The 22,363-nt window shown below is 41.6% G+C and overlaps 1 protein-coding gene across 6 annotated transcripts in view; it reads right to left on the reverse strand.

Moving 5' to 3' along the window:
* Positions 1 to 22,363, reverse strand: part of arvcfb (ARVCF delta catenin family member b) — a 222,974-nt gene that overhangs the window by 168,038 nt on the left and 32,573 nt on the right. For all 6 annotated transcript variants that reach the window (XM_056375564.1, XM_056375562.1, XM_056375561.1 and 3 more), the window contains exon 2: positions 6,319 to 6,403. The gene's annotated coding sequence lies outside the window, so the exon portion shown is untranslated. The remainder of the gene's footprint in view (positions 1 to 6,318; positions 6,404 to 22,363) is intronic.

Genomic DNA, 22,363 nt, shown 5'->3' on the forward strand with positions numbered 1-22,363 from the left:
ACACAAGGCAAGAAAGCAATGTAAAGCCAGAAAAAAAGTAATTCAATATATGTCGGACCTTTTGACGGCTCTGTAATATACAGTATATTCTTCTCATGATGACAAAGGTCCACCTGCACCTGGTACACTCCTATGGATCGTATCCGAGGTTAGGGACAAGCGTCCTACTGTAAATGGTCATTTAAACTGGAGGACTTGTTGGACTTTTCATGCAACACTGCCTGCAGGTCACAGTTTTTATTTATTCAGTAAAATGTCTCAACATCTACATCTGGATCGATTGGCACGAAATGTTGTACAGACAGTCGTGGTTCTCACATGAAGAATCCTAATGATTTAAGTGATCCCCTGACTTTTTTTTTTAGCACCACCATGACGTTGACATTTCTGTGAAATTTGGTACTGACATTTATGTTCTCCACAGGATGAATTGTAATAACATCGGTGACCCCTTCACCTTTCATGTCATCATCAGATCACAGTTTTAATTTGTGCAATACTTTGGTTCATAGCAGTTCCCTGTAAAATCACATTACCAGTGGTGCTTATTTGCAAATGTTAACATGCTAACACGCTAAAGTAAGATGGTGAACATGGTGAACAGTATGTCTGATAAACGCCTCCATGTTACCATTGTAACACTGAGGCACACTGATGACATTTAGCTCAAAGTGCTGCTGGGACTACATAAAGCTGCCACAGTGTCTCTAGCCTATAAAACTTGTATCATTATTACCCTGCTGTAATGACGCATCTTCACCATGAGAACCGGCAAAGTGACATTTCACCTCACTATTGGCAGGAGCGATTGTAGAATCGCAACAAACCCCCGAAGAGAGAACACAGTCAAAAAACAGCCAGGGTGGACAGTGACCTTTTCTGCCACCAGACCAAGAGTCCACACTCTTCATACCAATACGACTGAGGAGTGGCTCAGGGGAAACACTGACCCTGCCATTCTTCATTGCAACACAATAAAAGAAAGTGTGGTCAATGTCACTCTCTGCCCCCTGTGGTGGCACCATAATTTGTGGCCATTTAATTACACACTTACAGTCTCAAGACCCACTGAAGCTAAGTGCATGTTCTCTCTGCACTACTATGGAGGATGTCATTATTACTGAGAGCGGCTGTAAACATGTGCCTCAGTGCCACACAAATAATTCTACTGATATGGAGCAGTTGGTCTAAAAGCAGTAATATGGTACAGTGACAGAATGGGAACATATTTACCATGGCAGGTTAACTGTGCAGCAAATTCACAGGGACCATGCTTCAGAGTTACAACTGAGCCCGACCGCATTCACGTCTGGAGCCTCTGCAAATATCAGCTTTACAGCAGCCACACCTCCAGCTCCACACTCTTTTGAAGTCAAACATGCAATCTTTTAAGGAAGCTGAAAACCTCTTTTTTTTTCTTTTTTTTTTTCACTGCAAATACTTCTTGCCACAGATGAGATGTTGGAAATGGCATGTTACAAGTGCGGTCAGACTCATTACTGTAATAAATGCAGACATGAAGAACTTGAGGGCTTTATCATTACAACCTGTAATTTCCTAAAAAGATTGCACATTCGACTGTGGACTGGAGTTGTCTGCATGACCGCAAACCCATTTCACCCTGTCTCAACCAATTCACGGTGGCGGATCCAGTCATAAAAAAAGCTCCTCTCACTCGATGTACATTAACTTATTAAAGTCGTTTTCCCAAGACCATTAATATGCCCTCAGTGCATAAAATGATAAACAGCAGCCTCAGGCTCATTCTGACATTGAATGAATCAAAATGAGTAATACACAATATTTGAACACTTCCTGAAGCTGAGGGACTGGGTGACAAGAAATCATTTTGCAGGCGACACGGCCTAAATGTCACTTGGAGTAGCAATTCTCTTGTGGAATTGTTCTTATTAATCATGTAAAAATGTAATGTGAAAGAGGCAGGGAAGAAACCAAAATAAAATTGAATGAGTGTGTATCTGCACTATATAAGAAGTATGATTAACTTTAATAAATTCTCTTCTATCTTAATTATTTGGAATACAGGCCACTGCAGTTCACTGGGCTGTGGGCCAGCAGTGCCTCTTCCTTCAAATGAAAACAAAACACTGGCTTCTCAGAGGTGTCAACGAGAGAGAGAGAGAGAGAGAGAGAGAGAGAGAGAGAGAGAGAGAGAAACAGAGAGAGAAAATAAAGTAGTGCATTAGTGAGAAAGCTGGTGAGTTCATGGCTAAGGGCCTGTTGGCCCTTAGAGACAGTCTGCGTGACTCCTGGCTGAGGCTGCCTTATTAAAAGTCCTCCTCTGCACATTCAACACCAGTGTCAAGGAAAGTAACTTCAAAACCCTTTGTAACAGTTTTCATTTCCATCCAGTTGAAGTGCCGGACAGAGCTGAGCCAACTCATAATCTATGCTGTTTGCTGAACACTTTTATCCAAAATAGCATTAGTATGGGTGACCCCAGCGCGAGTTGAAAGTCTTACTAGTTAGTTACTGACTACCTACTGTTAGTGTCACAGTTTTTCTGCTCAACATGTCTCCATACTTGATGTAACTCAGTCAGACATGATTGGAACTGGCTCTGACCCTGTTTTGTGTTGCATGAATGAAGGCGGGAGGCCTGCTTCTATTACTGTGCTGCCATTTATTGACTGGGGCATATCTCTGTTGAACTGGCCAAGTCACCCAATAAAACTGAGGCAACTGAAACACTAACATGAACATATCCACTAGTCAGTCATACAACTGGCTTGTCACTGTCATATGCTACACAACATCAACAAGTTATTTTAGCACTGCAGCTAGCTAGCTTGTTTGTTTTGTTTTGTGAAATGTATCAACATGTTCGCACAGAATATATATTCATATGTAATGCTAAAACTAACCATTTCTAGTACCAATTAACCTGCAAATAATTTTTATTTTCTTGATTAAATGATTAACCTCTTTATCCATAAATGAATCAACCATCAAAATAGTTGCTGGTTTATTTTCTGTTGATCAAGTAATCCATTAATCAACTAATCCTTGCAGCCCTATTCATTTCGGGGGAGTGACAGGACTGTGAGCCACTACACTAACACTGAATTCATGGTGAGTGGTATCATACAGTATAAAGACTCTGTTACACATACACTTACAGTGCTGTTAAATTTACAGGCCGTGAATCCTGTCGTAATTCTTTTACCAAAACACATTTCTGGTTTACAAACACTATAATATGTTAGAAGAATAAATTCTGAATTATAGTATTGACACATGCTACTGTGCTGCCATGTTACATGTATAGTAAATCTACATTTACAACATGAAAGAACTGAAGTGTCTGAAATATCTTCATCCACGATACTTAACAACTTGCTCTCCTACATTTTGAAGTTCAGTTACATAAAAGAATTTCAATCACCGAGCTTAAGCTTGGAAAGGTCATATTAGTCCACACAACGCATGCAGTAAGTGACAGTCAGTCATAATTGGCCCCTTGCCAGTAGATTAATATGCATTTCCACACTATTAAAATGGCCTTTCTAAGTGTGGCTCCAGAGAGTTAATTAAACCGATGCCATTTTGGAGAGGCCCAGGATTTAAGGATAAAATGACCTTGATTCGAGAGGTGGAGCTCCTGGATGGATAACGCTCTGTCCTTATGTCAGTGCACTTAACCTCATCTGACTAGCGTTTACCCGGTAAGGGTTACAAGCTGAGCCCGTCCGACCCTGAGGAGTTCTGCTGGTATAACGAAGGGTGATGTGAACATTATATATAACTGAAGGGCAGCAGCTGAAGTTTTACACAGAAAGGTCACGCTTAACATGGTATTTAAAAAGGAAAATATCCTAGGGTTAGGTTCCATTCGGATGTGACACATACAACGCTCAAACGCAAAGAGCAGCTGCGTGTTGGCTGCTACTAACAGAACAAGAAGGTAAAGGTCACAAGGAGCCATGCATTGTTTGTTGTTGCTATGCAACTGTTAAAAATTTGGTGTAACCTAGATGACCTGAAGTATCAAGGTTGCAAAAATGTTGCTAAAATAAATATGGACATCAGAAAGTGATTGCTATGCTTGATCTTTAACAGAGTAAAACTGAGGGTGTTGCTAAAGTTGGTATTACTCACCAAAACATTGGATAAGGTATACTCACATTACCACTCATATTCAAATAAGTATGCTCTGTAATTGCAGCCTTACTTTGTCTCTGTAATATTATATACAGAGGGCTCTCAGCAGGTCTACAGAAAGGAATAAAAATTGCTTTGAAAAATTATTTGCACATGCAAGTTCTCAAACATCATCCACTGAATAACTCCTGCTTGAACTGCAAGATGCTTAAGGAGCGATTGAGTGTGTGTCCGTGATTTGACCTCTCTTAAAGCCTGCTATAAACAGTCATTTTGCAGATGGCCACTTATTCCAACCTTGATGAATCATAAAGGAAGGATTTTTAGGAGGTTGGAGAGGAGAGGTAGAAAATGAAATATGAAGTCACAGAAACAAACTGACAGCATTTGTTCTCCTAGCCGTACTCTGTAAAATGCAATCGCTCGCGGTGAAGCAGCGCCATGATCAGTGGTTCTATCCCAGCAGCCCTGCCTCTCAGGGGGATGGTAGAGAAGGCACCAACCGGGGAGGAATCGTAGCCTGAGGGAGGCAGCGGAGGTGGGTTTATCTCCCATCCCAGTGCTTTCAATAACTGCATGTCAGATCTTGGCTGTCTTCACCATTTTGTGTGAATTTTTTTTTTTTTTGCAGTCTTTAAATCTTCCTTTCATGTCAAGCCTTAAAACTGATATCTCATCCGAGGCCAGGCTGTAACTCCTGGTTGAGGTGCACAGATGCAACTCTGGTGATGTACTGCTCCCCCAAGCACAGCCAGTGCAATAGCTCAGCCCCATTAAACAAAAAGTACAAGACCAAGACAGAAACAAAACATGACCCAGAGTTAGGATCTGTTTTTTTGTCAGTCAGACTATGCAAATGACCAGTTTTAGCCGCCAGAAAAGGGATTAACCTCGGGAGAAAAAAGGAATAACATACTGTAGCGACTTCTAGTAAATCAGTAGCTAAAGAGAGTCCTCTTGTAAAGTGATGAAAGAAAAGGCTGACCATTTTGCCGAACTTTTTTTCATTCTCTATTGGAAACTGAGGTTCCACAGATAGGTTCAACTTCGGTTTACAGCTCCTGGGCAACCAACATCAAGGCTTGAATTGTTTGTCAGGTGGCAACAAAACGTTACTCTACCTCTTTGAAATAAGGACATCAGTACTTTGGAAGACAGTGAAAGCAAGGGCAACCTAAGAAAGTTGTTGAAAAGACCTTGGACACGTACGGCAGTTACTTAGGATCTGTGTAAGAAATCCGAAATAGGAACAGGAGCAGTGGAGATTGTTTCTATTGCTGTAACACTGTTTTATGGTTGTAATTGGAGCCTTAGCAGCACAAAGAACTCACTTACTTACTTTATTCTCAATGGCAGCCTGACATCCATTGCGCCAAAAAAGGCATCAGCTATTTGAATAATCCATGCTAGAAATCAGCTACATCTCAAGTGTTTTGAAATTCACTCTGTTGCACTTACAGTAATAAAACACTTTAATTACCGCCTCAGGGTCGTACGCCTCCGCCAACAAGTCAAGATGCAGGAAATATGGTCCCAGCCTCCTCTTCCTCAGATACAGCATTGAATAATTGCCAGAAGTGTTTATGATGTCACAGTGAAGTTGAACTTTAACCATTTGGATATAAAATGTCATCACTTCATTTTAACCGATTAGACATTTGTGTTAAATTATGTCATAATTACCACATTAATTCATTATGGCCAAAAACGTGTTTTGTCGGTTTGTCAAGTTTGTGCCAGGTGTAATGAAATTCCATCTAGGCGTTCCTGATACATCACATTCACAACCACATGAGATCACCATGACCTTGGACTTTGACCTTTTACCACCAAAATCTAATCTGTCCATCCATGACTCCAAAATATCAATTTCTACCAAATTTGAAGAAATTCCCTCAGGGCGTTTTGGAAATATCATGTTCACAAGAATGGGACGGACGGATGGACCACCTGAAAACACAATGACTTGGCTGTTGCTGCCATGGATGACATCAAAGTCAAGAATGCTCCGTCTGAATGTTTCTGAGCCGTCACTGCGCCACGTCATTTCTGTAATGTTCTGTCTTTTACAGCTCTTTGGGGACTTTCAGCATATTTAGATGATGATAAAGGAAAAGTTCTGGGTGCAGCACCTGTTATAAATCCACTGGTAACAGCAAACCACAACAGACCTGTTTAAAAAGAGGTTGAACTGACCTTTGGTTGAGGAGAAAGACCCATACAAATATCAGGGCAGGTTAACATTTATCACGCCAGAGCCACGACACTTGAGCTGCTACACCTGAAAAACAGATGGAAAGATGTGTAAGATTTCTGTGTTAATCAAACAAATACAAGCTTTAAAGCACAAGTCTGACATTTTGAGAAATACGCTCATTTGCTTCCTAGCCAAGCGTCAGCTTACCATAAAGACCGGAAACAGGGAAAAGGATAGAAGGAAAATAGCGATCTTGGCTCTGTCCAAACGTAAGCAGAAATAGTCTGGTGCACAATCTCCACAGAAACATCAAATTGTTGTTTTTACACCTCAGGTTTTTTTTGGCTTAAACACACAAGATACAGTGTCAGTGCTTTCAAGATGCAGGTAGGTTGATTTTGTTACCTTTAGACAGAGCTAGCCAAACGTTTCCATTTACCAAAAAAAGGCCTGTATTAGGTGTCAACGACAGAGAACGACCGGAGTAAAAGCTGTGAGTGCTGCACGAGGACAGCAGCAGAGCCTGACACAACATGAGGTGCTGAGGCTTGTGTCCTGTTTGGTCAGGGGGCGAGACCGTGACAAGATACTGACAGAGAGGATACAGGACTTCCAGCTGAGTACCTGACATACCTTTCCATCCTTCCTCTCTCTCTCTCTCTCCTCACCTTGAGTCCTTTGATTCCCTCCATCTCCCTCTCCTATAACTCTGTTATCTCAGCAGGAGGGCTACATGTGAAAGGTCACAATTAGAGAGAACGCCAGATGTTGCAGATATCAACAGGATCTAAGAGAAAGACTACGGTGGCCCTGGGAGCTCAATGTACAGCAATGACATGAAACACAAGCAGCTTAATACAACCAAATGCAGAAGTCCTCACCAATCCTCAGTCTTACAGGCTGCAAATATAGAAAACATAATTACATACAGGGACTCTGATTGCAGCGTATTTCTGTATTTGGTTGTGTTGACTCTTTTTATTTGTGTTCTCTGTATTTGCAGCATCTTTTTCTTTGGTGAAGATGTTTTTTCTTCATTTGTTTTCTTTAGTCGCAGCGTGTCGAGCTCCTTCAAAGAAACAGATGAGGTTCGAAATAATCATGACAGAGATTTTCTATGTAATTTAGGTTCTGTCTTTTGTAACTTCTGCAAAGTCATACTAAAGTCATACATTTCCTGGTGCACTGCAGAGAAAGAAAAGCACACCCGAAAACTAATTTTCAGCAAATAGCGAAAACCTGTCTCGTTGAAATTGTGACGACATTTACAATTCCTGGGAGGCCTGCAAAGGAAAACTGACAGGAGTGCTTGCGAGCAGCGGTCTCATTCACTGGTATTGCTCATTCTGCAGGATCTTTTATGTGACACCATTACAGCTGAAGGGTTTTTGTCGTTGTTGTTGTTGTTGTCGTTTTTACAAAGGGGGTGATTCAGTGCTTTATGAAAAGAACAAAAAAAAAAAAAAAGGGTTCTACAGAGCAAGCAAATACAGACTTAAACTTCCTTTTCAACAGCCCCGAGGGGCAGATTAGTTAGAAACAACGGCAACTTAGAAAATGGATCCAACAATCAGTGGCAGCACTGGGCTGAGTCATAATCTATAACTCGTGCACGCGGCACAGTGGTACCTGTTAGTGTGAGACTCAACACTGGGCATCGGTCTCCAAATAGATGCAAGAAATAGAAGCTTGGAAAACGATCCCATTACAGCATTGTTTGTTTCTATAAAAGCACATGACATGTTTGGGTGTAAATCCTCCGTGTTTAATGGTGGAGAGAGTTTCCTTTCTGTTGTCAATGATGTTGATGCTCATGTTTCATTGCCCCGGAATCACTGCTTTCTGCAGGAACTGCTTGCATTAAAACAGCTTGCTATCAACCTTCATGTCATCAGTAACCACATGAGTATCAAAAGGTCCTTGTAGTGCTTTGATTTTAATGAGCAAAAACATCCGTATGCTTTGACTTAAGACTAGAGTGGAACACATGATTCTGTTCTTACTGACTTGAGGTGGTCAACAAAACTCACCCCTATAGTGGCTCTTTTCTCTGTCTCTCTCTCCTTCACACACACAGACACACACACACACACATACACACACACACATACACAGCACACATACAGTGGTCAGAGGCAGCAGCTTCCATAAATAGAATGGAAAGTACGCAAGTGGCAGCCGGGAGTAGCTTTTACTGGGAATATGATCGATTAAAAAGCAATTTGCTCCTCGCTTGGGCCCTGCACTCCTAAATGACAGCCCCCCCACAGTCCAGATGGAGCTCTGAGGGGTCGGAGGAGCTGGCCTGCCCCACCTGCTCCTCCATCTACAGCAGCCAGACCCCATCCCCACACACACACACACACACACACACACACACACACACACACACACACACACACACACACACACACACACACACACACACACAGCTTCCACACCCAAGCCCAGGCCCAAGCCTCGGTCACAGTCTGCTGGGCACTTGGAAAGCGACCAGGCAGAAACATCCAGGCAGCCTCTGCTGGGCTGACAGAAAATCTAGACTTTGTTCTAACATACAGAGGATTTGAGGAAGCTAAAATAGAGGCAAAAGGGCAGGTTAAGACAAACAGGAAGAGAACGCTGCACAGCACAAACTCAGACAAGGCATGTATTCAATTCAGTATAGCTACTCTGTCAGGGTGCACTGGACCAACACCTTCCTATACTACAGCTACTGCACACCACACAGCTACAATGTGATGTCTTCACTGTTGTTAAGTTATACGTCCTTGTGTTAGACTTTATTCATTTCTCCTGGAGGCATCATTTAAGATTGCAGTTCCTCTCTTACTTCCAAAAATGATGACACGGCCCAGACTAGGGCTGAACAATTAATCAAGTGCGATACCCAAATCGCAGGAGCTGCAATTTTTTTTGATAAAGGTAAAATGTAACAATATACCTTAAATGAAGCATTGTGGTGCTAGAGAGACGCCCCGGGCCTACAAATCATGTTCTCCAGACGTAATGGAACATGCTTGTTTGGTACAAGCCCCAACAAAAATCACATTATCATCATTTTTATATTTTTTCCTGTGTAAATGAAATGAACCATTCCAACCGAAATCATGTTGCAATTGCAATATCTGCCAAAATAATCACTGTATGATTTTGTTTACATATTGTTCTGCCCTTGTCCAGACTGTAAGGATTTGAACAGTTTCACATTTTTGCTCTTTAGGCTCTGAGTTTCTACAGTAAAGTGGTTTACATCAATATAGAAAGAACTGTGTGGGGGATGCAGCCATTTTAACAGCCAGTGCCCAAATTGCAAGGGTTCAAAAGTAACTGGACACTTGGATACTAAATGTGACACGTCAGAGTGGACTGAGAGTTGCCATTTGGACTGAGGTGAAGATTGTTCATATGTGGGGTAAAGAGGTGACCTTGCAAGTGAAGAAGATAATTATGAGTGATAGAGTGATATCAAAAGGTAACTGGTTTGCCAGAATCAACAGATGGGTGCACACAGAAAAACTAGAAAATGTCAAACAACCTAGTAGACAGAGGACTCTTGTGGATGAGCAGAAAGTCATTAGCATAGTGAAGAAAAACCCCTTTATGACTGTACAGCAAGTCAGGGCTGTTCTCTAGCATGTAGGCGGACATGTTTCCTTGTCAACGATGAAGAGATGACTTCATGACCATTATCTCTGAGGATTCAGCACAAGATGCAACCCCCCCCGGTGAGCATCAAAAACAGAGAGACCAGACTGCAGTTCACAAAAACATACAAAAAGTATTGTGGAAGAAAGTTCTATTGACTGACGAAACAACAATCAACCTCTATAAAAAAGATGGAAAGAGGAAAATGTGGACAAGAAAGGAACAGCACATGACCCAGAGCCACCACCTCATCTGTCAAACATGGTGGTGCTTCTGTTGTGACTGCCAATGGAACTGAGACATTGGCATTTACTGATGATTTCACTGCTGACAGAACCAACAGAGTGAATGCAGAGGTCAACAGGAGCAGTCTGAGCCTCAGATTCAGCCAAATGCATCAAAACGCCCTCGGACAACATTTCATCATTCAGAAGGACATTGCTTCAAAACCAAAGAGCTTTTTGAGGGTGGTCACCTGATCTCAGTCCGATCGCACTTGATGAAGACCAGACTAAAAAGCAAGGAAATACAAATTAGTATGCGTCTCCATCCACTGTCGTTATGTGAGTATTAGGAGTTGGTTCATCAAGATAAACATCCGGTTGTGCACACTCTCCTGTTGGGTTCCATAAAACCAAGGCAGGAGAAGATGGCACAGCAACCTTCATGTATTAATTTGAGAAACAAAACAGTCTCAATATCGTTGCACACACATCTGTTTTCATCTGACACTAATTTTCTCTTCATCTCATGCTTCATCTACATCATGATTGATCGGTTTCAATCTGTCTGTCTGTCTGTTGGTCGGTCTGTTTAAATTGCACTTTCTCACATTTTGCTTTTATCGATACACAACCACAAGCGTAAAAACAATTTTACCATACTTCAGTGGAACTTGCCTTTACCCTGATATTTAAAGAAGCTGATAACACAGTACCAGCTCATTTTTGATGAGCTTGTACTAAAATTTTAATGTTAATAAATGACACCACTAATTACTGGAAAACATTTATGAAGTTATTTCTTGCTGTCCTCTAACAACACGTGCCACACTGTTTCACAGCACCCCGAAACAGAGCTGAAACAATTATTAGATTACTCAATTAGTCAATGGAGAGAAAATTAATTAGGCAAAAAACATCCACTGATTCCAACTTCTCAAATAAAAATGTACATGTATAGATAGTAAACTGACATTTGTTATGATTTTTCATTACTTTCTATTAATTTATTTTATTTATAAAATGTATCAATTGACCACAAAAATAGTCGGTAGTTGCAGCGGTACCACAACTTTGTGTACATACAGTATGTGAAGCACATAGACAGTCCACATACACAGTGCAACCCCTGCTGCACGTGTGTGATCCCCTGCAGGGAACAGAGGCTGGGTGAAAATGAAATGGGCAAAGGGGAAGACAGGCAGGCTATACAGTTTGGCTGTGTGTGAGTACATTTTGGGGAACTGGCAAATTGGTAATCCTTCTCTCTATGATGATGACAGACTGCACAAAATGAGATGATCACATTGTGGACAGCTGAGTGAAAAGATTTGAACAAACATTGATTCGAACGTTATTTATGTAAATCTGACTTGCGTTCACACCCAAAGACAAAATCCCTATTGTTTCACTTACTTCGATTTTTTCACTCGTGGTAAAATTGCGTAAGAAATGTTAGTATTTTTCAGATTCATATCTGCGGCTAAAAAAAACCCACACATAACATCTAATGGTAGAAATTTCAGCTGAAGATCCATCAGCAGGGGTTCCAAAAACATATCACAGACGAGCTAAAAGATAAACACTATTTTTGAAGTGCCTGGGAGTATGCTCTCTGTTACCATAGAAACACAGGTAGTAAGTGACAGTGAAGACAAGGATAAATGAAGAGGATAAATTCAAAGTTTTTTTTTTTTTATTCACCTGAACCTACATCATGTTAGTGTCACTGGTCATTTTTAAACTGTGAATATACAGGACACATAAAAGCCTTATTACCAGACAGAGCTGGTCATGCCTTTTACCCTCCTAGATCCACTGGATTGATTTTCCCACATGACGCAGGACTCAAACTTGCAGTGCGTCCACTTTTCTAGCCCTTCGGCAACACTTCCTCTGATTATCTTAACTGTCTGCAGCTCTTGGCTTCAGCAGAGCTTGGCTTCAGACCTCTTCAGACTTAGTGGCTGGAGGTTAATTGATACTGACAGGTGACGTAACGTGGAAGTCATTTGTACGGAGCTCTGGCTTCTTTATCAATGACAGTACTCCTCACACACACAGACGGGAGGGAGGGAGTTAACAGATGTGATTCTGTCCAGAAGGCTTATGTTCCCACATGCACTGTTGGATGGCTAAGGACTAAAACCATGCCAAAGCTAAATCATTTTAATGACAATATGATTGAATTAAAGCTATAGTTTTTATAGTTATAGAAATGTTTCTTTTCTTGCCAAGAGTTAAATTGGAAGAGTGATATCACTCTTATGGCTATATGTTAAGTATGAAGCTACAGCCAGGAGCTAGTTAGTTTAGCTGAACATTATGACTGCAAACAGGGGGACACAGCTAGTCTGGGTCTGTCCAGCAGTGACAAAATCTGCCAACCACCACATATAAAGCTCACTAATTAATATGTGATATCTTGTTTAATTTGTAGTCCATGTCTAACTATGACAAGTTGTGGTTTTCGAGTGCTGTTTCCAGTCTTTTAGCTAACCTGAGCTAAGCTAAGCTAAAAACCTCACTTCATATTTAGCCCATATACATGAGAGTAGTATCTATCTTTTCATTTACATGTAGGAAAAAAAATCCCAAACTATATTTCCCAACTATTCCTGTAGGTTTGTATTATTAGGCTTCAAATGAGACCCCTGAACTTCCTACCATCATCTACCTTCACTTCCAAGAATCCTATACTTTAGCTGATGTCTTTTGTCAATGACTCAGTGACCTTGCATGGTTGATTAGAGGTCCAATGAGTTCACCGTTAATGGGATCAAGGATAGTGGGGGTTGGGATGGGGGTGGAGGGGGTCTTACTGAATTTCAGTGACGAGAAACAACCAGAGTGAAAGCCCCCCTGGGGAGAAAGAAAAACCATCAGGACTTTTGTTCCCTCGTCTTTTCACCCACTCAGAGTGGCTGGCTGATTTATATTCTTATGAATGTTAATACTAAAGCACCTCTTCCAAAGCTCACCTTGATAGAATAGATTTTCCTCAAAAATAATTCAGCCGAGGCATAATGGAAACTAGTAAAAGTGCCTCAAAGGCTGGATTCAATGGTTTTGAAGTGAAAAGTTTCTGCCGTGATTCCCTTTGGTGGAGAAATGACTCTCTGTCGACTGCGGATCCAATCATCAAACTATGGAACAGATTTAAAACAGGTACATCGACGTTTGACTTTATGACCTATTGTCTCTTGCTCCATCTCCAGCCATAAAATATTCATTTATCTTGGGCACGTGAATTAATAAAAAGCTCATTGCTGCTGTTGCAGAAAATCCTAAACACACTAATTTCATCTTTTGTTCTTATTAACGTATTAACATAGTTCTTGTGGATAATTTCCCACTATTGGGCCTCACAAATCCCAACCCATGATAAAAACACGCCTGAAAAAAATCTTGCTCCTTCTCTTTGAATCAATCAACAACAGCTAAATGAAAAGTCCCATCAGGGTCCCGCCGCCTGTCTCACCTCTGATAATTTGCAAAATGGATACTGCCAGAGAGAAATGTGCAAAGACACATTCCACTTGATATGGCATTAAAAGCAACAGTCTCCTATTATGGCTTATGGATTAGCCAGTCGCAACTCTCCCAGACACACACACACACACACACACACACACACACACACACACACACACACAGCTTTCTCTGGCACAAGCAACGTGTCAAACAATAGTTGCCAAGTCTGCTGCCTGCAACAAAAGATGGAAAGAATTAGAGAAATGGAAATGGTGATTTGATGCTGTTCTGAAAACTGGAGCGCAGCGTGCTATGACAGAGTGAAAACCCATTCAGACGGACTTAATGCACCGCAGAATCTCTTCCCCGCCCTGACCCCCTATCTGTAGCACTCAAAAATGCAAACAGAAATCCATTGTATTCTCCAGGGGTTTTTACACACACACACACACACACACACACACACACACACACACCTACACGCACACACACACACACACACACACACACACACACACAGACCCTCACAACCACCCCTCCCTTTGCTCTCAGTCTGCCTGGCTTCCTACATTTATGATTCAATATTTAATTGGCATGTCAACCTGATGATTGGAATTTGTCTCAAGTTTGAACACCCAGACGCTGCAGTCATTCAGGAGTCAAAATATAAAAATGTGAATAATATAAAGTACAAGCACAAGGTGAAGTCAGGTAAAAGCCGTTATTCCCTATTGACTTCCTTTGCAAAATCTATACTTGTCACAATAGAGAAGCAGACGAGCTAGATTTTTAAATTCCACTAAAGGGGCTGCAACTCAATATCGTGTCCCAAATATTTTGCACATTCAGTGAATTTCAGTCCATTTCTATCCTCGGCCCAGACTCACCTCTCCATTCACACCCAACAGAGTTCCACCATATTGAAATCTCCCAATATAAAGTGCAAGTGCAGACCTTTCTGACATCTATTTAAACCTTCAGCCATATATCTTAGTCTGAACCCCATCCAGGAGCGGTAAATACCCATGCAGAGACAGCAGCACTGCAACGCTGCAGAGCAGATTGGTATTCAGATTGGCAGCTTCCAAAGTTGAGGCCGCATAAACAGCCCAAACTATTACATAAAGGTAAACAAACCACATTGTGCCAAAACATATCAGCTCTGTGCTGCAGCAGGTGGATAAACGGACAGAGCCTGCTCTGCTCATCAAATGGTATAATAATATGTTTCTTGGTAGCATTAATCTTTGTGATGGAGGACAGGCCAAAAGCTGTTGAGATGGAAGCACAAAGAGAAAACAATAAGAGAGCAGGAAGAGAAAGATGGCACAGGGAGACGCAAAATGGGCTCAGCAGCTCAAAGCAAACCGTGACTTGTTTTAGTCTTTCAGCGAAGACTTCTATTGGCGGGGTACAAAAACCGGTCAAACCGTCGAGTAAAGTGTAGTAGATGATGTCTCACAATAGCTGCCAGACCTTTTTTCTGAAATCATAGCACACTGCTCAGATAATGAGCCTCACAAGTTTGGGTAAAGGACCACACTAGCACACAGATACACACCACAGGACCTATTTATTCCATTCACAATGGCTCACTAACAACTCAACATCTCCCCACCACAGCCACAATGTGACACTCTCATCTTTTTGCAGGCAGAGAAATAAATATGAAGTCTTTCATTTTTTGTCGGTGTCATATCAGCCGCACAAGCTACATCTACTTTAAATGGTGTCTGCAGCTTGACAGAAGAGGCAAGACAAATGAGAGAAAGGAGAAAGACAGAAAGTGGTGGGAGAAAGGAGAGAAGGACAGGAAGGATGTGAAATAAGGATGAAGACAGCAATGAAGAAAGTGTTGATAAGGATTTAGGGAGCAGTGGTGGACTTCCACATCTCAGGGTTTTCCCACATGAGGGAGTTTTGTGGCAGGCTGTCTTAGCTGCTGTCAAACAGCATCAACACTCTGCTTCTCTCTAGAAACAAGAGTTGTGGCTGTTTATCCATCCAAATCCTGCAGGACTGCTCTCTCACTGTCGATCCAAAGGAAGCACGTTTTCAAGAGAAGTCTGTTGTACTGTTAAATATGACGCTAGAAGGGCCAGTTCCAGTTGATCATACAAATGAGTTACTCCTTTGATCAATCAGCACATCACTTATTATGCATTTAGGGTGGGGAAATTGTTCTTCGGGAAGCTCAACATTTATAATTTATCTAGAAAACATCAACCTTATGTTGAAGATCATTTGATCCGTTTACAGGATCATGTTTCACTATTAACTTTAATGAACTCATTCCACTATTTATAGGAACAGGCAAGAGAGTCTTAATTACTGTGGGTGGCATACTTGTTGGACCATGATCATGTTGTTTAGTCATTTTGCTTACATGCTGACATAATGTTTTTATTTGGTCATGTAAAATTTATTTTTTATACTTTGATTGTGATATTTAAGTCTCTAAAATCTATGAAATAACTCCCTCTCTGTGTCCCGTTCATATCCACATGCAGCGGCTTCTCTCTTTAATTTGTGTCTCGTTTTTAATGTGTCCCAGTTTTGATGTCATTTCCCCTTGCAGTCCTGAGATGGATCACCCCCAACATTTAGACACACTATAACTAGCACTGCCTTGGTATTAAAAAAAAATGGATGCAATATGTGAGGAAACAGACACTTAAACACAGTGTGTTATCATGTGTTATTGATACTGGATACAAAGCAGGATGTTTCACATACTTCAGCTTTATTATTGTCCCCAAAGGAAACTTGGTTTGCAGGTTGGCAGTAAAAACACAGCTGAAACACCATCTTCGGTATTTCTGTAATATGATTTCTTGTTACTTGTCGGCCCACGTACAAGCCAATACAGATACATCTGAAACAAACTAATATCAGCCAAAATAGTTGAACTATAAAAGACAATGTGACAGCTAGAAGAGTAATGTGTCCTTGGGTAGGTCACTGCATTCCTAAAAGTTCAATAGGTATATTTTTGTGACTAATCCCTGACCTCCCTGAAGCGAGTGTCAGGCCAAGTGAACCTGCCTTTCAATAACTGGAATATCGTGGAATTAACACCCTCTCTGTAATGTGTACAAACTTGACACAGCCTTTGTGCACGTGGGACTAAACTTTGTGCAAACTTGAGGTTCAAAAATCTCACTGTTGCTGTCGTCCCCTGCCCACTCGAGACATTCTGCATCTGCAGGAAGTGAGCATTAGCATTTTGATTGATAACTACTCCAGGAGATGGATGTGGACGCACAATGCAGGGCCTGGGAACACAATACACAATAAGGGACCATAAATCATGTTTTTCCTAGCCTGCTGGTAGCCACATGGTTCTGCTGCTGTTCACTGACTGATTTGAGGTACGTGATTCATTTTTGCTCGAGTACCAATCATGTTGCAGCAACAGGCGGGACATATGGCTCTGGCAGTATGTAATTGGTTGCTGATGAATGCTGCCTGCAGCTGGGGTTTTGGACAACAACGTTTCTGCTCTAACACTTGGTGAAAAGAGGCAAGCGTACTTAACATAAACTGACTTTTTCCAGGACATTGATCATAAAACAGATTTCTAGCCGAAGTCTGTGGAGTTATGGCAAAGAAGTCAATTGTTCGTTTGCATGTAAACCCACAGCTCCAGCTTAGATGACACATCCTCATTCTAGTTTGGAACTGCACACACTCGACTGTGGCTAATTTATCTCAGACTCATTTTCCCCAGGCTTTTAAACAACCAGGGAGCAGAACAAAAGTCTGTCATGTGTGACGTACAGTACAGTAAAGCAGACTTAGCCTCTGGAAAAACTGCCTCCATTTACGCCAGAAAGAAGGGGATAAAACGCAGCGCGCACCACTTAATTTATGATACAGAGTAAATTAATGGGCACTGACAAGCTCAATAATTTTTCAGAGGCAACAGATAACAGTTATAATTATCAGGCACGGAATTAAATAGTCAGTGGAGAGACAGTGGGCACTCACAGCTGTGTGTGTGTGTGTGTGTGTGTTTGTGTGTGTGCGTGCATGAGTGTAAGTGTGTGTGTATGTTCAATATCATCTACTGGCCAAAGCCGGGCCCCATTAATGACGGACCTTGAGTGTTAATGTGATATTGTTTGGTTTATTACAGTCCAGTGTCTGCCAGGACCCTGACTACAGAGAGCTGATCTCATGCCAGCTCTCACGCCGTCTCTCTCGCTCTCTCTCGCTCTCTCTCTCTCTCTGTTTCTGCCTCCGCTGGTTGACACAAACATATTACATCTACAAGTCTTTTTCCTGAACCAACTGTATTGCCAGAGAACAACAGCTCAGCTGAAGCCCCGCTATGAAAAGGAGCTGCCAATTTTTTTTCCAGCCTGCATTGAATGCCTTAGTGAGATGAACCGACCATTCACTGTGTTATGATTCATTACCCCCAATCATTTAAGGCAGTGGCAATCAATGATTTCTCTTCTGCATTGCGAGCTCAGACCTCTTAATGGCTTTTAAAAAGCTTTTAAGTTGCAGAGATTTGGATAGAGGGAGACAGAGGGAGATATAAAGTAAGTATAAGAGAACTCAGCATCAAAACAAGCCCTTGTATTGTCTCTGGCAGATGCCTGACTTCATTAGGGACTTGCATGCTGCTTCACACACATACTCCAACAGGCTGAAGCCATAAAAAACACAGTAGAAATGGACTCATTCAGAGCACTACGAGCATGCCAGGGCAGTCACACAGGAATACACACCACCTCTGCAGATAACTTGTGTTATATCTCTCTCACTCTGTGTGTGTGTGTGTGTCTGCGACTCTATTACTCAGAGAGGAAAGATTGTGGAGAGCACAGCTGCCCTCTATGGGTGTGAAAACATTCCAGCACGCTGGCAGAGAGGCAGCCCTGATTTCGTTTGCTGTACTGCTTCATTAAGGCTGGAAGAAACAGAGAGGTGCTGTTGTTGGAGCTCAGATGTTTAACACTGCAGAGGCATCAGACCTGGGTCCAGCAGCATGGAAAAGATGGTGGATTTCTTAATGTAATACAGTATATTATCTCTGGTTTCAAATTCTGTACTTATGCATGCCAAGTTCAATATAGCACAAGGAAAGTCGTTTGTGTTTCTCTTTGCTCTGTCCTCACTGCCCCGTGCAAGAGGACACAAACCATAAAAAACAAGGTGGAAACACACAGGTCAGGTCTAGTAATAGATTTTATAGAGCAGGCCCAAACAACATGGGTCTGTGTGTACTCTGACTGAGCTTTAAAGAGCCAGCGGAGGCCGCAGTTCATATTTCTAAGTCAGCCAGCTTCTCCGCTGCACCACAGAGACCCCTGGAGATCTAGGAAGCATGTTGCTCTGGAGGGAGGCTGTTTATGAATCCTCCCAGCCACTCAGAGGTCTCCCCCTGATCATACCCTACACGCTGTGATGTGTGATCCAGCAAAGACCTGAGAGGATGAAAGGAATATGTAAGATCTCCATCTATGAAAACATTCATTACCATGTAAAAGCCGGTCAAGTTGTGCTTTCCAGAGAAAATGTTACTTAAAACTTAATACTTTTTCATGGAAAAACAGGGTGTCCCAGCAGTGTAAAAATCGAAAGTTCAATCACAATAACAGGGAAGGAGTCCGCCGTTACCAAAATAACTGCTGATCTCAAATGAATATACTCTCAGAGAAACAGATTACATTTCAGAGGCTTTGCAAAGAAATAAATTCCATATTACGCTGTATAATGCAGACAATTAAGAAAGTAATATTCCGTATATTGAAGTGTGTTAGTAACTATAACAAAACTACCTGAGAAACCCATACATGCAATAATACTGTAGGTAGTCACAGTGCGACATGGCAGGTCATCAATATTTCCCTTTATCACCAGACTGTATAGGCACCAAACCATCAAACAGGTCAATGCTGAGTCACAGACAGACAGACAGACAGACAGACAGGGGGACGAGGCAACACCGATAAAAGATGTTTAAACTGTCCCACTGCATGAAATGTATTTGCTAGTCGTTGATATAGTTGCTGGTCAACACCAACGACTCGACAAACACTGAGATATCTGCCCTCTGGAGTATTCTGGCAAAGCAGTAAGAGGATACAGACGATAAATGACTGAATCAATTAATGGATGCTAAACCTCATTATAAACCATACAAAATTTAAGAGCAATGCAAACTTTAATTTCACAATTAAGATTAAACTTGATGATCCTAGTGGCACAGTAGCATGTTGCAGAAAGAAAACATACAACATGGAAACGTAGATCAGAAAATCCAAATGGAGTGATACCGTATTTTGCCGATTCGGACTGTGACTACTTGCATTATTGATTGATCTGCCAACTGCATCAACCGACTGTCTTGATGAAATGATGAACTGTTTGTTAAAATGTCAGGAAAATACGCCTGATACAATCTTCATAAACCTGAAGTGACGTTGCCTTGTTTTGTCTGATTTACTATCACCTAAAAACAAACACGTCAGTGCATCGTCTTCATGGACCAAAGACCGACTATCTAAGATTAAGACAGATATCGACCCCACATGTGATCGATGCACGCAAGCTCCCGCCACATTGCTACACATGTTTTGGTCATGTCCCAAACTGTACAATTTTTGGCAATCTATCTTGGAAACATTCTCCAAAATTCCTGGGAAAACAAGAGACCCATCCCCAATGATGTCACTATTTGGTGGGGTTCCAGTGGATGCTCCTCTCCCTGGGTGCTATATAAATATGATAGCCATTTGCTCTCTGTTGGCCAGGAGGCTTATTTTGTTCAAATGGAGGGATGCTTCCCCTCCAACATACAGCCAATGGATTAGAGATGTTTTGTGTCATATCCACCTAGAAAAAATTAGATATACCATTACGGGGTCCACCAGAAAATTCTGTCAACTGACATCCGTCTATTTCCTTTGTAGAAGACATGAATTTTACCTAGGGGATAAATAAAGTATCTATCTATCTATCTATGGCAGCTACCAACATATCTACGTAACCCGTGTGTGTGAATAATTTTCAATGGATTACCTGATTGAATAATCAGCGAATAGTTTCAGTTCTAGTGTCGCTGCAATGATTTTTTTACTAATGTGTCAAAACATGAATGTTAATTATCTATTTATCTATTTCTTCTATCCACATACAAGCACCCACCCACGTGGAGTTATAAGATGCCTGTTGTTGTAGTGGAAGGTTTGTAATGAACATAATTTCTTACATTGCAAACAAATAACTTGTGTCTGTAGATGTAACTTGCAGCATTATTAGGATGTGTGAAATAACATCACTATAACTTGCATCATGTGGTTCCATTGTTATGTCTGCAAAACACTGTGCACAGGCACGCAGATGTGCAGTGTGAAAGAATTACCAAATGCATTCAGTGAATGAAATAAAAAAAATTGAAAAAGAAACACTGAAGACGGAAGTTATGCTGTGTTCACCCGACACTGCTGAAATATAGTTTGGCACTTTGGCACTTCATCAGACCACTTTGCATATCAAACAGAGCAGAGATGAAGCAAATTCCCTTTGCCAGTGTCAGGAAGGCTGCAAAACTCCCCCATTAGAGCTGCAGGAGTCAGGTAATGGAACGAGGGCCTTCTCTGGCTGCTGCTCCTCCTGCTCTGTCATCCATGGCAAAAATCTACCAGAGGCCGGAGCAGAGCCGAGCGAACGGCATCTCAAGTGAGGAGGAATGTGAACGGAGATCACTGCAGCGTGGAGCGAGGCTAAGAACTCCTGAGAGCTGTGGGCAGAGCAGCCACTCAGACTGTTACGGCAGTTACTGCAACAACACGCTCCATTGTACTGGACTGTAGACCTTTGGCTGCCAGACAACGTTAAACACATTACACTAACACCGAGAGAAAACACGCTGTATCAATAATAATGAATCACTCCCTCACACACTCATTCAAACACTCTTTTTCTCGTTTGCTCAGTCGCTCACCCACACACTCGACTAAGTCACTTGCTCATTCGCTCATTTGCTCATTCACAAGCTCGCTCAGTCGTGAACTCGTTCAGCAGTTCTCTCATTCACTCGCCCACAAACACACACACGAATACATGCAAACCAACACTCTGCGTCCTCAGTTCCTGTACAGGAATACAACATATAAAACCATACAGCCAGAAAAATACAAATACACATTATATGACATATCAAAAAACCCACAGAGAAGTAAAGGTGAATACTGTGGCACTACATATGAACAGCTGAACCGCCACCACACACTGTGGGTGCATTTAAAACTCTGAGCAGCTGCCATGCTAGTAACATTTAACATTTCACATTAAGATATCTGATAGGTTTAATACTTACAGTACTTTTACACTGTTTCTACACCAGAGTTGGTTGTGACTATTAAAGGATAATGAAATGAAAACTTTTGGAAACTCTGCTGGACCTGTTTTTGTTTGAAAACTCTGTGGTTGCATTGTAGTCTGAACGGGCAGAAACGGAGCCCTTCGGAAACAATGACACAGACACCTGCATTGCCTAGTAGGAAAAATGGCAAAAAAAAAAAAAGAGAGACAGCAAAGTAATTGCTCATTAATCGTAATCCAGTTTCAAATAATCATTTGGTGCTCTACTGAATGCAGCGTACAGCAGCAGAACAATGTGCTAGCTATAAGTAGGATAAACCTAGACCTAGACTACAGCGCCTGTGTTTCTTTAAATGAAGGG

This window comes from Seriola aureovittata, chromosome 5 (assembly GCF_021018895.1).
Source record: "Seriola aureovittata isolate HTS-2021-v1 ecotype China chromosome 5, ASM2101889v1, whole genome shotgun sequence".
Taxonomy (NCBI): Eukaryota; Metazoa; Chordata; class Actinopteri; order Carangiformes; family Carangidae; genus Seriola; species Seriola aureovittata.